The sequence below is a fragment of the Schistocerca gregaria genome, chromosome 7 (genome assembly GCF_023897955.1).
Source record: "Schistocerca gregaria isolate iqSchGreg1 chromosome 7, iqSchGreg1.2, whole genome shotgun sequence".
Classification (NCBI taxonomy): domain Eukaryota; kingdom Metazoa; phylum Arthropoda; class Insecta; order Orthoptera; family Acrididae; genus Schistocerca; species Schistocerca gregaria.
Window position 1 is genome coordinate 39,156,927 of NC_064926.1, and position 16,468 is coordinate 39,173,394.

Here is a 16,468-nt window from a genome sequence, read left to right on the forward strand (position 1 = left end):
AGTGAAAATCTCATTCTGGAAACATCCCCCAGGCTGTGGCTACGCCATGTCTCCGCTATATCCTTTCTTTCAGTAGTGCTAGTTCTGCAAGGTTCGCAGAAGAGCTTCTGTAAAGTTTGGAAAGTAGGAGGCGAGATACTGGCAGAAGTAAAGCTGTGAGTACCGGGCGTGAGTCGTGCTTCGGTACCTCAGATGGTAGAGCACTTGCCCGCGAAAGGGAAAGGTTCGAGTCTCGGTTGGACACACAGTTTTAATTTGCCAGGAAGTTTCATATCAGCGCACACTCCACTGCAGAGTGAAAATCTCATTCTGGAAACATCCCCCAGGCTGTGGCTAAGCCGTGTCTCCGCTATATCCTTTCTTTCAGGAGTGCTAGTTCTGCAAGGTTCACAGAAGAGCTTCTGTAAAGTGTGGAAGGTAGGAGGCGAGATACTGGCAGAGGTAAAGCTGTGAGTACCGGGCGTGAGTCGTGCTTCGGTAGCTCAGATGGTAGAGCACTTCCCTGCGAGAGGCAAAGATCCCGAGTTCGAGTCTCGGTCGGGCACACAGTTTTAATCTGCCAGGAAGTTTCATATCAGCGCACACTCTGCTGCAGAGTGAAAATCTCATTATGGAAACATCCCCCAGGCTGTGGCGAAGCCGTGTCTCCGCTATATCGTTTCTTTCAGGAGTGCTAGTTCTGCAAGGTTCGCAGAAAAGCTTCTGTAAAGTTTTTTAAGGTAGGAGGCGAGATACTGGCAGAAGTAAAGCTGTGAGTACCGGGCGTGAGTCGTGCTTCGGTACCTCAGATGGTAGTGCACTTGCCCGCGAAAGGCAAAGGTCCCGAGTTCGAGTCTCGGTCGGGCACACAGTTTTAATCTGAAAGGAAGTTTCATATCAGCGCACACTCCGCTGCAGAGTGAAAATCTCATTCTGGAAACATCCCCCAGGCTGTGGCTAAGCCATGTCTCCGCTATATCCTTTCTTTCAGGAGTGCTAGTTCTGCAAGGTTCACAGAAGAGCTTCTGTAAAGTGTGGAAGGTAGGAGGCGAGATACTGGCAGAGGTAAAGCTGTGAGTACCGGGCGTGAGTCGTGCTTCGGTAGCTCAGATGGTAGAGCACTTGCCTGCGAGAGGCAAAGATCCCGAGTTCGAGTCTCGGTCGGGCACACAGTTTTAATCTGCCAGGAAGTTTCATATCAGCGCACACTGCGCTGCAGGGTCAAAATCTCATTCTGGAAACATCCCCCAGGCTGTGGCTAAGCTATGTCTCCGCTATATCCTTTCTTTCAGGAGTGCTAGTTCTGCAAGGTTCGAAGAAGAGCTTCTGTAAAGTTTGGAAGGTAGGAGGCGAGATACTGGCAGAAGTAAAGCTGTGAGTAGCGGTCGTGAGTCGTGCTTCGGTAGCTCAGATGGGAGAGCACTTGCCTGCGAAAGGCAAAGCTCCCGAGTTCGAGTCTCGGTCGGGCACACAGTTTTAATTTGCTAGGAAGTTTCATATCAGCGCACACTCTGCTGCAGAGTGAAAATGTCATTCTGGAAACATCCCCCAGGCTGTGGCGAAGCCGTGTCTCCGCTATATCGTTTCTTTCAGGAGTGCTAGTTCTGCAAGGTTCGCAGAAGAGCTTCTGTAAAGTTTGGAAGGTAGGAGGCGAGATACTGGCAGAAGTAAAGCTGTGAATACCGGGCGTGTGTCGTGCTTCGGTACCTCAGATGGTAGTGCACTTGCACGCGAAAGGCAAAGGTCCCGAGTTCGAGTCTCGGTCGGGCACACAGTTTTAATCTGAAAGGAAGTTTCATATCAGCGCACACTCCGCTGCAGAGTCAAAATCTCATTCTGGAAACATCCCCCAGGCTGTGGCTAAGCCATGTCTCCGCTATATCCTTTCTTTCAGGAGTGCTAGTTCTGCAAGGTTCACAGAAGAGCTTCTGTAAAGTGTGGAAGGTAGGAGGCGAGATACTGGCAGAGGTAAAGCTGTGAGTACCGGGCATGAGTCGTGCTTCGGTAGCTCAGATGGTAGAGCACTTGCCTGCGAAAGGCAAAGATCCCGAGTTCGAGTCTCGGTCGGGCACACAGTTTTAATCTGCCAGGAAGTTTCATATCAGCGCACACTGCGCTGCAGAGTCAAAATCTCATTCTGGAAACATCCCCCAGGCTGTGGCTAAGCCATGTCTCCGCTATATCCTTTCTTTCGGGAGTGCTAGTTCTGCAAGGTTCGCAGAAGAGCTTCTGTAATGTTTGGAAGGTAGGAGGCGAGATACTGGCAGAAGTAAAGCTGTGAGTAGCGGTCGTGAGTCGTGCTTCGGTACCTCAGATGGTAGAGCACTTGCCTGCGAAAGGCAAAGCTCCCGAGTTCGAGTCTCGGTCGGGCACACAGTTTTAATCTGCCAGGAAGTTTAATATCAGCGCACACTCCGCTGCAGAGTGAAAATCTCATTCTGGAAACATCCCCCAGGCTGTGGCTAAGCCATGTCTCCGCTTTATCCTTTCTTTCAGGAGTGCTAGTTCTGCAAGGTTCGCAGAAGAGCTTCTGTAAAGTTTGGAAGGTAGGAGGCGAGATACTGGCAGAAGTAAAGCTGTGAGTACCGGGCGTGAGTCGTGCTTCGGTAGCTCAGATGGTAGAGCACTTGCCCGCGAAAGGCAAAGATCCCGAGTTCGAGTCTCGGTCGGGCACACAGTTTTAATCTGCCAGGAAGTTTCATATCAGCGCACACTCCGCTGCAGAGTGAAAATCTCATTCTGGAAACATCCCCCAGGCTGTGGCTAAGCCATGTCTCCGCTATATCCTTTCTTTCAGGAGTGCTAGTTCTGCAAGGTTCGCAGAAGAGCTTCTGTAAAGTGTGGAAGGTAGGAGGCGAGATACTGGCAGAGGTAAAGCTGTGAGTACCGGGCGTGAGTCGTGCTTCGGTACCTCAGATGGTAGAGCACTTGCCTGCGAAAGGCAAAGCTCCCGAGTTCGAGTCTCGGTCGGGCACACAGTTTTAATTTGCTAGGAAGTTTCATATCAGCGCACACTCTGCTGCAGAGTGAAAATCTCCTTCTGGAAACATCCCCCAGGCTGTGGCGAAGCCGTGCCTCCGCTATATCGTTTCTTTCAGGAGTGCTAGTTCTGCAAGGTTCGCAGAAGAGCTTCTGTAAAGTGTGGAAGGTAGGAGGCGAGATACTGGCAGAGGTAAAGCTGTGAGTACCGGGCGTGAGTCGTGCTTCGCTGGCTCAGATGGTAGAGCACTTGCCTGCGAAATGCAAAGATCCCGAGTTCGTGTCTCGGTCGGGCACACAGTTTTAATCTGCCAGGAAGTTTCATATCAGCGCACACTCCGCTGCAGAGTGAAAATCTCATTCTGGAAACATCCCCCAGGCTGTGGCTAAGCCATGTCTCCGCTATATCCTTTCTTTCAGGAGTGCTAGTTCTGCAAGGTTCGTTGAAGAGCTTCTGTAAAGTTTGGAAAGTAGGAGGCGAGATACTGGCAGAAGTAAAGCTGTGAGTACCGGGCGTGAGTCGTGCTTCGGTACCTCAGATGGTAGAGCACTTGCCCGCGAAAGGGAAAGGTTCGAGTCTCGGTTGGACACACAGTTTTAATTTGCCAGGAAGTTTCATATCAGCGCACACTCCGCTGCAGAGTGAAAATCTCATTCTGGAAACATCCCCCAGGCTGTGGCTAAGCCGTGTCTCCGCTATATCCTTTCTTTCAGGAGTGCTAGTTCTGCAAGGTTCGCAAAAGGGCTTCTATAAAGTTTGGAAGGTAGGAGGTGAGATACTGGCAGAAGTAAAGCTGTGAGTAACGGGCGTGAGTCGTGCTTCGGTAGCTCAGATGGTAGAGCACTTGCCTGCGAAAGGCAAAGGTCCCGAGTTCGTGTCTCGGTCGGGCACACAGTTTTAATCTGAAAGGAAGTTTCATATCAGCGCCCACTCCGCTGCAGAGTGAAAATCTCATTCTGGAAACATCCCCAGGCTGTGGCTAAGCCATGTCTCCGCTAAATCCTTTCTTTCAGGAGTGCTAGTTCTGCAAGGTTCGCAGAAGAGCTTCTGTAAAGTGTGGAAGGTAGGAGGCGAGATACTGGCAGAAGTAAAGCTGTGAGTAGCGGTCGTGAGTCGTGCTTCGGTACCTCAGATGGTAGAGCACTTGCCCGCGAAAGGCAAAGGTCCCGAGTTCGAGTCTCGGTCGGGCACACAGTTTTAATCTGCCAGGAAGTTTCATATCAGCGCACACTCCGCTGCAGAGTCAAAATCTCATTCTGGAAACATCCCCCAGGCTGTGGCTAAGCCATGTCTCCGCTATAACCTTTCTTTCAGGAGTGCTAGTTCTGCAAGGTTCGCAGAAGAGCTTCTGTATAGTTTGGAAGGTAGGAGGCGAGATACTGGCTGAAGTAAAGCTATGAGTACCGGGCGTGAGTCGTGCTTCGGTAGCTCAGATGGTAGAGCACTTGCCCGCGAAAAGCAAATGTGCCGAGTTCGAGTCTCGGTCGGGCACACAGTTTTAATTTGCTAGGAAGTTTCATATCAGCGCACACTCTGCTGCAGAGTGAAAATCTCATTATGGAAACATCCCCCAGGCTGTGGCGAAGCCGTGTCTCCGCTATATCGTTTCTTTCAGGAGTGCTAGTTCTGCAAGGTTCGCAGAAAAGCTTCTGTAAAGTTTTTTAAGGTAGGAGGCGAGATACTGGCAGAAGTAAAGCTGTGAGTACCGGGCGTGAGTCGTGCTTCGGTACCTCAGATGGTAGTGCACTTGCCCGCGAAAGGCAAAGGTCCCGAGTTCGAGTCTCGGTCGGGCACACAGTTTTAATCTGAAAGGAAGTTTCATATCAGCGCACACTCCGCTGCAGAGTGAAAATCTCATTCTGGAAACATCCCCCAGGCTGTGGCTAAGCCATGTCTCCGCTTTATCCTTTCTTTCAGGAGTGCTAGTTCTGCAAGGTTCGCAGAAGAGCTTCTGTAAAGTTTGGAAAGTAGGAGGCGAGATACTGGCAGAAGTAAAGCTGTGAGTACCGGGCGTGAGTCGTGCTTCGGTAGCTCAGATGGTAGAGCACTTGCCTGCGAGAGGCAAAGATCCCGAGTTCGAGTCTCGGTCGGGCACACAGTTTTAATCTGCCAGGAAGTTTCATATCAGGGCACACTGCGCTGCAGGGTCAAAATCTCATTCTGGAAACATCCCCCAGGCTGTGGCTAAGCTATGTCTCCGCTATATCCTTTCTTTCAGGAGTGCTAGTTCTGCAAGTTTCGCAGAAGAGCTTCTGTAAAGTTTGGAAGGTAGGAGGCGAGATACTGGCAGAAGTAAAGCTGTGAGTAGCGGTCGTGAGTCGTGCTTCGGTAGCTCAGATGGTAGAGCACTTGCCTGCGAAAGGCAAAGCTCCCGAGTTCGAGTCTCGGTCGGGCACACAGTTTTAATTTGCTAGGAAGTTTCATATCAGCGCACACTCTGCTGCAGAGTGAAAATGTCATTCTGGAAACATCCCCCAGGCTGTGGCGAAGCCGTGTCTCCGCTATATCGTTTCTTTCAGGAGTGCTAGTTCTGCAAGGTTCGCAGAAGAGCTTCTGTAAAGTTTGGAAGGTAGGAGGCGAGATACTGGCAGAAGTAAAGCTGTGAATACCGGGCGTGTGTCGTGCTTCGGTACCTCAGATGGTAGTGCACTTGCACGCGAAAGGCAAAGGTCCCGAGTTCGAGTCTCGGTCGGGCACACAGTTTTAATCTGAAAGGAAGTTTCATATCAGCGCACACTCCGCTGCAGAGTGAAAATCTCATTCTGGAAACATCCCCCAGGCTGTGGCTAAGCCATGTCTCCGCTATATCCTTTCTTTCAGGAGTGCTAGTTCTGCAAGGTTCGCAGAAGAGCTTCTGTAATGTTTGGAAGGTAGGAGGCGAGATACTGGCAGAAGTAAAGCTGTGAGTAGCGGTCGTGAGTCGTGCTTCGGTACCTCAGATGGTAGAGCACTTGCCTGCGAAAGGCAAAGCTCCCGAGTTCGAGTCTCGGTCGGGCACACAGTTTTAATCTGCCAGGAAGTTTAATATCAGCGCACACTCCGCTGCAGAGTGAAAATCTCATTCTGGAAACATCCCCCAGGCTGTGGCTAAGCCATGTCTCCGCTTTATCCTTTCTTTCAGGAGTGCTAGTTCTGCAAGGTTCGCAGAAGAGCTTCTGTAAAGTTTGGAAAGTAGGAGGCGAGATACTGGCAGAAGTAAAGCTGTGAGTACCGGGCGTGAGTCGTGCTTCGGTACCTCAGATGGTAGAGCACTTGCCCGCGAAAGGCAAAGGTCCCGAGTTCGAGTCTCGGTCGGGCACACAGTTTTAATCTGCCAGGAAGTTTCATATCAGCGCACACTCCGCTGCAGAGTCAAAATCTCATTCTGGAAACATCCCCCAGGCTGTGGCTAAGCCATGTCTCCGCTATATCCTTTCTTTCAGGAGTGCTAGATCTGCAAGGTTCGCAGAAGAGCTTCTGTAAAGTTTGGAAGGTAGGAGGCGAGATACTGGCAGAAGTAAAGCTGTGAGTACCGGGCGTGAGTCGTGCTTCGGTAGCTCAGATGGTAGAGCACTTGCCCGCGAAAGGCAAAGATCCCGAGTTCGAGTCTCGGTCGGGCACACAGTTTTAATCTGCCAGGAAGTTTCATATCAGCGCACACTCCGCTGCAGAGTGAAAATCTCATTCTGGAAACATCCCCCAGGCTGTGGCTAAGCCATGTCTCCGCTATATCCTTTCTTTCAGGAGTGCTAGTTCTGCAAGGTTCGCAGAAGAGCTTCTGTAAAGTTTGGAAGGTAGGAGGCGAGATACTGGCAGAAGTAAAGCTGTGAGTACCGGGCGTGAGTCGTGCTTCGGTAGCTCAGATGGTAGAGCACTTGCCCGCGAAAAGCAAAGGTCCCGAGTTCGAGTCTCGGTCGGGCACACAGTTTTAATTTGCTAGGAAGTTTCATATCAGCGCACACTCCGCTGCAGAGTCAAAATCTCATTCTGGAAACATCCCCCAGGCTGTGTCTAAGCCATGTCTCCTCTATATCCTTTCTTTCAGGAGTGCTAGTTCTGCAAGGTTCGCAGAAGAGCTTCTGTAAAGTTTGGAAGGTAGGAGGCGAGATACTGGCAGAAGTAAAGCTGTGAGTACCGGGCGTGAGTCGTGCTTCGGTACCTCAGATGGTAGAGCACTTGCCCGCGAAAGGCAAAGGTCCCGAGTTCGAGTCTCGGTCGGGCACATAGTTTTAATCTGAAAGGAAGTTTCATATCAGCGCACACTCCGCTGCAGAGTGAAAATCTCATTCTGGAAACATCCCCCAGGCTGTGGCTAAGCCATGTATCCGCTATATCCTTTCTTTCAGGAGTGCTAGTTCTGCAAGGTTCGCAGAAGAGCTTCTGTAAAGTGTGGAAGGTAGGAGGCGAGATACTGGCAGAGGTAAAGCTGTGAGTACCGGGCGTGAGTCGTGCTTCGGTAGCTCAGATGGTAGAGCACTTGCCTGCGAAAGGCAAAGATCCCGAGTTCGAGTCTCGGTCGGGCACACAGTTTTAATCTGCCAGGAAGTTTCATATCAGCGCACACTCCGCTGCAGAGTCAAAATCTCATTCTGGAAACATCCCCCAGGCTGTGGCTAAGCCATGTCTCCTCTATATCCTTTCTTTCAGGAGTGCTAGTTCTGCAAGGTTCGCAGAAGAGCTTCTGTAAAGTTTGGAAGGTAGGAGGCGAGACACTGGCAGAAGTAAAGCTGTGAGTAGCGGTCGTGAGTCGTGCTTCGGCAGCTCAGATGGTAGAGCACTTGCCTGCGAAAGGCAAAGCTCCCGAGTTCGAGTCTCGGTCGGTCACACAGTTTTAATCTGCCAGGAAGTTTCATATCAGCGCACACTCCGCTGCAGAGTGAAAATCTCATTCTGGAAACATCCCCCAGGCTGTGGCTAAGCCATGTCTCCGCTATATCCTTTCTTTCAGGAGTGCTAGTTCTGCAAGGTTCGCAGAAGAGCTTCTGTAAAGTTTGGAAGGTAGGAGGCGAGATACTGGCAGAGGTAAAGCTGTGAGTACCGGGCGTGAGTCGTGCTTCGGTAGATCAGATGGTAGAGCACTTGCCTGCGAAAGGCAAAGCTCCCGAGTTCGAGTCTCGGTCGGGCACACAGTTTTAATTTGCTTGGAAGTTTCATATCAGCGCACACTCTGCTGCAGAGTGAAAATCTCATTCTGGAAACATCCCCCAGGCTGTGGCGAAGCCGTGTCTCCGCTATATCGTTTCTTTCAGGAGTGCTAGTTCTGCAAGGTTCGCAGAAGAGCTTCTGTAAAGTGTGGAAGGTAGGAGGCGAGATACTGGCAGAAGTAAAGCTGTGAGTACCGGGCGTGAGTCGTGCTTCGGTAGCTCAGACTGTAGAGCACTTGCCCGCGAAAGGCAAAGGTCCCGAGTTCGAGTCTCGGTCGGGCACACAGTTTCAATTTGCTAGGAAGTTTCATATCAGCGCACACTCTGCTGCAGAGTGAAAATCTCATTCTAGAAACATCCCCCAGGCTGTGGCGAAGCCGTGTCTCCGCTATATTGTTTCTTTCAGGAGTGCTAATTCTGCAAGGTTCGCAGAAGAGCTTCTGTAAAGTGTGGAAGGTAGGAGGCGAGATACTAGCAGAAGTAAAGCTGTGAGTACCGGGCGTGAGTCGTGCTTCGGTACCTCAGATGGTAGAGCACTTGCCCGCGAAAGGGAAAGGTTCGAGTCTCGGTTGGACACACAGTTTTAATTTGCCAGGAAGTTTCATATCAGCGCACACTCCGCTGCAGAGTGAAAATCTCATTCTGGAAACATCCCCCAGGCTGTGGCTAAGCCGTGTCTCCGCTATATCCTTTCTTTCAGGAGTGCTAGTTCTGCAAGGTTCGCAAAAGGGCTTCTATAAAGTTTGGAAGGTAGGAGGTGAGATACTGGCAGAAGTAAAGCTGTGAGTACCGGGCGTGAGTCGTGCTTCGGTAGCTCAGATGGTAGAGCACTTGCCCGCGAAAAGAAAAGGTCCCGAGTTCGAGTCTCGGTTGGGCACACAGTTTTAATCTGCCAGGAAGTTTCATATCAGCGCACACTCCGCTGCAGAGTGAAAATCTCATTCTGGAAACATCCCCCAGGCTGTGGTTAAGCCATGTCTCCGCTATATCGTTTCTTTCAGGAGTGCTAGTTCTGCAAGTTTCGCAGAAGAGCTTCTGTAAAGTGTGGAAGGTAGGAGGCGAGATACTGGCAGAGGTAAAGCTGTGAGTACTGGGCGTGAGTCGTGCTTCGGTAGATCAGATGGTAGAGCACTTGCCTGCGAAAGGCAAAGCTCCCGAGTTCGAGTCTCGGTCGGGCACATAGTTTTAATCTGCCAGGAAGTTTCATATCAGCGCACACTCCGCTGCAGAGTGAAAATCTCATTCTGGAAACATCCCCCAGGCTGTGGTTAAGCCGTGTCTCCGCTATATCCTTTCTTTCAGGAGTGCTAGTTCTGCAAGTTTCGCAGAATAGCTTCTGTAAAGTTTGGAAGGTAGGAGGTGAGATACTGGCAGAAGTAAAGCTGTGAGTACCGGGCGTGAGTCGTGCTTCGGTAGCTCAGATGGTAGAGCACTTGCCCGCGAAAAGCAAAGGTCCCGAGTTCGAGTCTGGGTCGGGCACACAGTTTTTATTTGCTAGGAAGTTTCATATCAGAGCACACTCTGCTGCAGAGTGAAAATCTCATTCTGGAAACATCCCCCAGGCTGTGGCGAAGCCGTGTCTCCGCTATATCGTTTCTTTCAGGAGTGCTAGTTCTGCAAGGTTCGCAGAAGAGCTTCTGTAAAGTTTGGGAGGTAGGAGGCGAGATACTGGCAGAAGTAAAGCTTTGAGTACCGGGCGTGAGTCGTGCTTCGGTACCTCAGATGGTAGAGCACTTGCCCGCGAAAGGCAAAGGTCCCGAGTTCGAGTCTCGGTCGGGCACACAGTTTTAATCTGAAAGGAAGTTTCATATCAGCGCACACTCCGCTGCAGAGTCAAAATCTCATTCTGGAAACATCCCCCAGGCTGTGGCTAAGCCATGTCTCCGCTATATCCTTTCTTTCAGGAGTGCTAGATCTGCAAGGTTCACAGAAGAGCTTCTGTAAAGTGTGGAAGGTAGGAGGCGAGATACTGGCAGAGGTAAAGCTGTGAGTACCGGGCGTGTGTCGTGCTTCGGTAGCTCAGATGGTAGAGCACTTGCCTGCGAAAGGCAAAGGTCCCGAGGTCGAGTCTCGGTCGGGCACACAGTTTTAATCTGCCAGGAAGTTTCATATCAGCGCACACTCCGCTGCAGAGTGAAAATCTCATTCTGGAAACATCCCCCAGGCTGTGGCTAAGCCATGTCTCCGCTATATCCTTTCATTCAGGAGTGCTAGTTCTGCAAGGTTCGCAGAAGAGCTTCTGTAAAGTTTGGAAGGTAGGAGGCGAGATACTGGCAGAAGTAAAGCTGTGAGTAGCGGTCGTGAGTCGTGCTTCGGTACCTCAGATGGTAGAGCACTTGCCTGCGAAAGGCAAAGCTCCCGAGTTCGAGTCTCGGTCGGGCACACAGTTTTAATCTGCCAGGAAGTTTCATATCAGCGCACACTCCGCTGCAGAGTCCAAATCTCAATCTGGAAACATCCCCCAGGCTGTGGTTAAGCCATGTCTCCGCTATATCCTTTCTTTCAGGAGTGCTAGTTCTGCAAGTTTCGCAGAAGAGCTTCTGTAAAGTGTGGAAGGTAGGAGGCGAGATACTGGCAGAGGTAAAGCTGTGAGTACCGGGCGTGAGTCGTGCTTCGGTAGATCAGATGGTAGAGCACTTGCCTGCGAAAAGCAAAGCTCCCGAGTTCGAGTCTCGGTTGGGCACACAGTTTTAATCTGCCAGGAAGTTTCATATCAGCGCACACTCCGCTGCAGAGTGAAAATCTCATTCTGGAAACATCCCCCAGGCTGTGGTTAAGCCATGTCTCCGCTATATCGTTTCTTTCAGGAGTGCTAGTTCTGCAAGTTTCGCAGAAGAGCTTCTGTAAAGTTTGGAAGGTAGGAGGTGAGATACTGGCAGAAGTAAAGCTGTGAGTACCGGGCGTGAGTCGTGCTTCGGTACCTCAGATGGTAGAGCACTTGCCCGCGAAAAGCAAAGGTCCCGAGTTCGAGTCTCGGTCGGGCACACAGTTTTAATTTGCTAGGAAGTTTCATATCAGCGCACACTCTGCTGCAGAGTGAAAATCTCATTCTGGAAACATCCCCCAGGCTGTGGCGAAGCCGTGTCTCCGCTATATCGTTTCTTTCAGGAGTGCTAGTTCTGCAAGGTTCGCAGAAGAGCTTCTGTAAAGTGTGGAAGGTAGGAGGCGAGATACTGGCAGAAGTAAAGCTGTGAGTACCGGGCGTGAGTCGTGCTTCGGTACCTCAGATGGTAGAGCACTTGCCCGCGAAAGGCAAAGGTCCCGAGTTCGAGACTCGGTCGGGCACACAGTTTTAATCTGAAAGGAAGTTTCATATCAGCGCACACTCCGCTGCAGAGTGAAAATCTCATTCTGGAAACATCCCCCAGGCTGTGGCTAAGCCATGTCTCCGCTATATCCTTTCTTTCAGGAGTGCTAGTTCTGCAAGGTTCGCAGAAGAGCTTCTGTAAAGTTTGGAAGGTAGGAGGCGAGATACTGGCAGAAGTAAAGCCGTGAGTAGCGGTCGTGAGTCGTGCTTCGGTAGCTCAGATGGTAGAGCACTTGCCTGCGAAAGGCAAAGCTCCCGAGTTCGAGTCTCGGTCGGGCACACAGTTTTAATCTGCCAGGAAGTTTCATATCAGCGCACACTCCGCTGCAGAGTGAAAATCTCATTCTGGAAACATCCCCCAGGCTGTGGCTAAGCCATGTCTCCGCTATATCCTTTCTTTCAGGAGTGCTAGTTCTGCAAGGTTCGCAGAAGAGCTTCTGTAAAGTGTGGAAGGTAGGAGGCGAGATACTGGCAGAGGTAAAGCTGTGAGTACCGGGCGTGAGTCGTGCTTCGGTAGATCAGATGATAGAGCACTTGCCTGCGAAAGGCAAAGCTCCCGAGTTCGAGTCTCGGTCGGGCACACAGTTTTAATCTGCCAGGAAGTTTCATATCAGCGCACACTCCGCTGCAGAGTGAAAATCTCATTCTGGAAACATCCCCCAGGCTGTGGCTAAGCCATGTCTCCGCTATATCCTTTCTTTCAGGAGTGCTAGTTCTGCAAGGTTCGCAGAAGAGCTTCTGTAAAGTTTGGAAGGTAGGAGGTGAGATACTGACAGAAGTAAAGCTGTGAGTACCGGGCGTGAGTCGTGCTTCGGTAGCTCAGATGGTAGAGCACTTGCCTGTGAAAGGCAAAGGTCCCGATTTCGAGTCTCGGTTGGACGCACAGTTTTAATTTGCGAGGAAGTTTCGTATCAGCGCACACATGCTGCAGAGTGAAAATCTCATTCCGGAAACATCCCCCAGGCTGTGGATAAGCCATGTCTCCGCTATTTCCTTTCTTTCAGGAGTGCTAGTTCTGCAAGGTTCGCAGAAGAGCTTCTGTAAAGTTTGGAAGGTAGGAGGCGAGATACTGGCAGAAGTAAAGCTGTGAGTGCCGGGCGTGAGTCGTGCTTCGGTAGCTCAGATGGTAGAGCACTTGCCTGCGAAAGGCAAAAGTCCCGAGTTCGAGTCTCCGTCAGGCACACAGTTTTAATCTCCAGGAAGTTTCATATCAGCGCACACTCCCCTGCAGAGTGAAAATCTCATTCTGGAAATATCCCCCAGGCTGTGGCTAAGCCATGTCTCCGCTATATCCTTTCTTTCAGGAGTGCTAGTTCTGCAAGGTTCGCAGAAGAGCTTCTGTTAAGTTTGGAAGGTAGGAGGCCAGATACTGGCAGAAGCAAAGCTGTGAGTACCGGGCGTGAGTCGTGCTTCGGTAGCTCAGATGGTAGAGCACTTGCCCGCGAAAGGCAAAGGTCCCGAGTTCGAGTCTCGGTCGGGTACACAGTTTTAATCTGCCAGGAAGTTTCATATCAGCGCACACTCCGCTGCAGAGTGAAAATCTCATTCTGGAAACATCCCCCAGGCTGTGGCTAAGCCATGTCTCCGCTATATCCTTTCTTTCAGGAGTGCTAGTTCTGCAAGGTTCGCAGAAGAGCTTCTGTATAGTTTGGAAGGTAGGAGGCGAGATACTGGCAGAAGTAAAGCTGTGAGTACCGGACGTGAGTCGTGCTTCGGTAGCTCAGATGGTAGTGCACTTGCCCGCGAAAGGCAAAGGTCCCGAGTTCGAGTCTCGGTCGGGCACACAGTTTTAATCTGAAAGGAAGTTTCATATCAGCGCACACTCCGCTGCAGAGTGAAAATCTCATTCTGGAAACATCCCCCAGGCTGTGGCTAAGCCATGTCTCCGCTATATCCTTTCATTCAGGAGTGCTAGTTCTGCAAGGTTCACAGAAGAGCTTCTGTAAAGTGTGGAAGGTAGGAGGCGAGATACTGGCAGAGGTAAAGCTGTGAGTACGGGGCGTGAGTCGTGCTTCGGTAGCTCAGATGGTAGAGCACTTGCCTGCGAAAGGCAAAGATCCCGAGTTCGAGTCTCGGTCGGCCACACAGTTTTAATCTGCCAGGAAGTTTCATATCAGCGCACACTGCGCTGCAGAGTCAAAATCTCATTCTGGAAACATCCCCCAGGCTGTGGCTAAGCCATGTCTCCGCTATATCCTTTCTTTCAGGAGTGCTAGTTCTGCAAGTTTCGCAGAAGAGCTTCTGTAAAGTTTGGAAGGTAGGAGGCGAGATACTGGCAGAAGTAAAGCTGTGAGTACCGGGCGTGAGTCGTGCTTCGGTACCTCAGATGGTAGAGCACTTGCCCGCGAAAGGCAAAGGTCCCGAGTTCGAGTCTCGGTCGGGCACACAGTTTTAATCTGCCAGGAAGTTTCATATCAGCGCACACTCCGCTGCAGAGTAAAAATCTCATTCTGGAAACATCCCCCAGGCTGTGGCTAAGCCATGTCTCCGCTATATCCTTTCTTTCAGGAGTGCTAGTTCTGCAAGGTTCGCAGAAGAGCTTCTGTAAAGTTTGGAAGGTAGGAGGCGAGATACTGGCAGAAGTAAAGCTGTGAGTACCGGGCGTGAGTCGTGCTTCGGTAGCTCAGATGGTATAGCACTTGCCCGCGAAAAGCAAAGGTCCTGAGTTCGAGTCTCGGTCGGGCACACAGTTTTAATTTGCTAGGAAGTTTCATATCAGCGCACACTCTGCTGCAGAGTGAAAATCTCATTCTGGAAACATCCCCCAGGCTGTGGCGAAGCCGTGTCTCCGCTATATCGTTTCTTTCAGGAGTGCTAGTTCTGCAAGGTTCGCAGAAGAGCTTCTGTAAAGTTTGGAAGGTAGGAGGCGAGATACTGGCAGAAGTAAAGCTGTGAGTACCGGGCGTGAGTCGTGCTTCGGTACCTCAGATGGTAGAGCACTTGCCCGCGAAAGGCAAAGGTCCCGAGTTCGAGACTCGGTCGGGCACACAGTTTTAATCTGAAAGGAAGTTTCATATCAGCGCACACTCCGCTGCAGAGTGAAAATCTCATTCTGGAAACATCCCCCAGGCTGTGGCTAAGCCATGTCTCCGCTATATCCTTTCTTTCAGGAGTGCTAGTTCTGCAAGGTTCACAGAAGAGCTTCTGTAAAGTGTGGAAGGTAGGAGGCGAGATACTGGCAGAGGTAAAGCTGTGAGTACCGGGCGTGAGTCGTGCTTCGGTAGCTCAGATGGTAGAGCACTTGCCTGCGAAAGTCAAAGATACCGAGTTCGAGTCTCGGTCGGGCACACTGTTTTAATCTGCCAGGAAGTTTCATATCAGCGCACACTCCGCTGCAGAGTCAAAATCTCATTCTGGAAACATCCCCCAGGCTGTGGCTAAGCCATGTCTCCTCTATATCCTTTCTTTCAGGAGTGCTAGTTCTGCAACGTTCGCAGAAGAGCTTCTGTAAAGTTTGGAAGGTAGGAGGCGAGATACTGGCAGAAGTAAAGCTGTGAGTAGCGGTCGTGAGTCGTGCTTCGGTAGCTCAGATGGTAGAGCACTTGCCTGTGAAAGGCAAAGCTCCCGAGTTCGAGTCTCGGTCGGGCACACAGTTTTAATCTGCCAGGAAGTTTCATATCAGCGCACACTCCACTGCAGAGTGAAAATCTCAATCTGGAAACATCCCCCAGGCTGTGGCTAAGCCATGTCTCCGCTATATCCTTTCTTTCAGGAGTGCTAGTTCTGCAAGGTTCGCAGAAGAGCTTCTGTAAAGTTTGGAAGGTAGGAGGCGAGATACTGGCAGAGGTAAAGCTGTGAGTACCGGGCGTGAGTCGTGCTTCGGTAGATCAGATGGTAGAGCACTTGCCTGCGAAAGGCAAAGCTCCCGAGTTCGAGTCTCGGTCGTGCACACAGTTTTAATCTGCCAGGAAGTTTCATATCAGCGCACACTCCGCTGCAGAGTGAAAATCTCATTCTGGAAACATCCCCCAGGCTTTGGATAAGCCATGTCTCCGCTATTTCCTTTCTTTCAGGAGTGCTAGTTCTGCAAGGTTCGCAGAAGAGCTTCTGTAAAGTTTGGAAGGTAGGAGGCGAGATACTGGCAGAAGTAAAGCTGTGAGTGCCGGGCGTGAGTCGTGCTTCGGTACCTCAGATGGTAGAGCACTTGCCTGCGAAAGGCAAAAGTCCCGAGTTCGAGTCTCCGTCAGGCACACAGTTTTAATCTCCAGGAAGTTTCATATCAGCGCACACTCCGCTGCAGTGTGAAAATCTCATTCTGGAAATATCCCCCAGGCTGTGGCTAAGCCATGTCTCCGCTATATCCTTTCTTTCAGGAGTGCTAGTTCTGCAAGGTTCGCAGAAAGGCTTCTGTATAGTTTGGAAGGTAGGAGGCGAGATACTGGCAGAAGTAAAGCTGTGAGTACCGGCCGTGAGTCGTGCTTCGGTAGCTCAGATGGTAGAGCACTGGCCCTCGAAAAGCAAAGGTCCCGAGTTCGAGTCTCGGTCGGGCACACAGTTTTAATTTGCTAGGAAGTTTCATATCAGCGCACACTCTGCTGCAGAGTGAAAATCTCATTCTGAAAACATCCCCCAGGCTGTGGCGAAGCCGTGTCTCCGCTATATCGTTTCTTTCAGGGGTGCTAGTTCTGCAAGGTTCGCAGAAGAGCTTCTGTAAAGTTTGGAAGGTAGGAGGCGAGATACTGGCAGAAGTAAAGCTGTGAGTATCGGTCGTGGGTCGTACTTCTGTAGCTCAGATGGTAGAGCACTTGCCTGCGAAAGGCAAAGGTCCCGAGTTCGAGTCTCGGTCGGGCACACAGTTTTAATCTGCAGGAAGTTTCATATCAGCGCACACTCCGCTGCAGAGTGAAAATCTCATTCTGGAAACATCCCCCAGGCTGTGGCTAAGCCATGTCTCCGCTATATCCTTTCTTTCAGGAGTGCTAGTTCAGCAAGTTTCGCAGAAGAGCTTCTGTAAAGTGTGGAAGGTAGGAGGCGAGATACTGGCAGAGGTAAAGCTGTGAGTACCGGGCGTGAGTCGTGCTTCGGTAGATCAGATGGTAGAGCACTTGCCTGCGAAAGGCAAAGCTCCCGAGTTCGAGT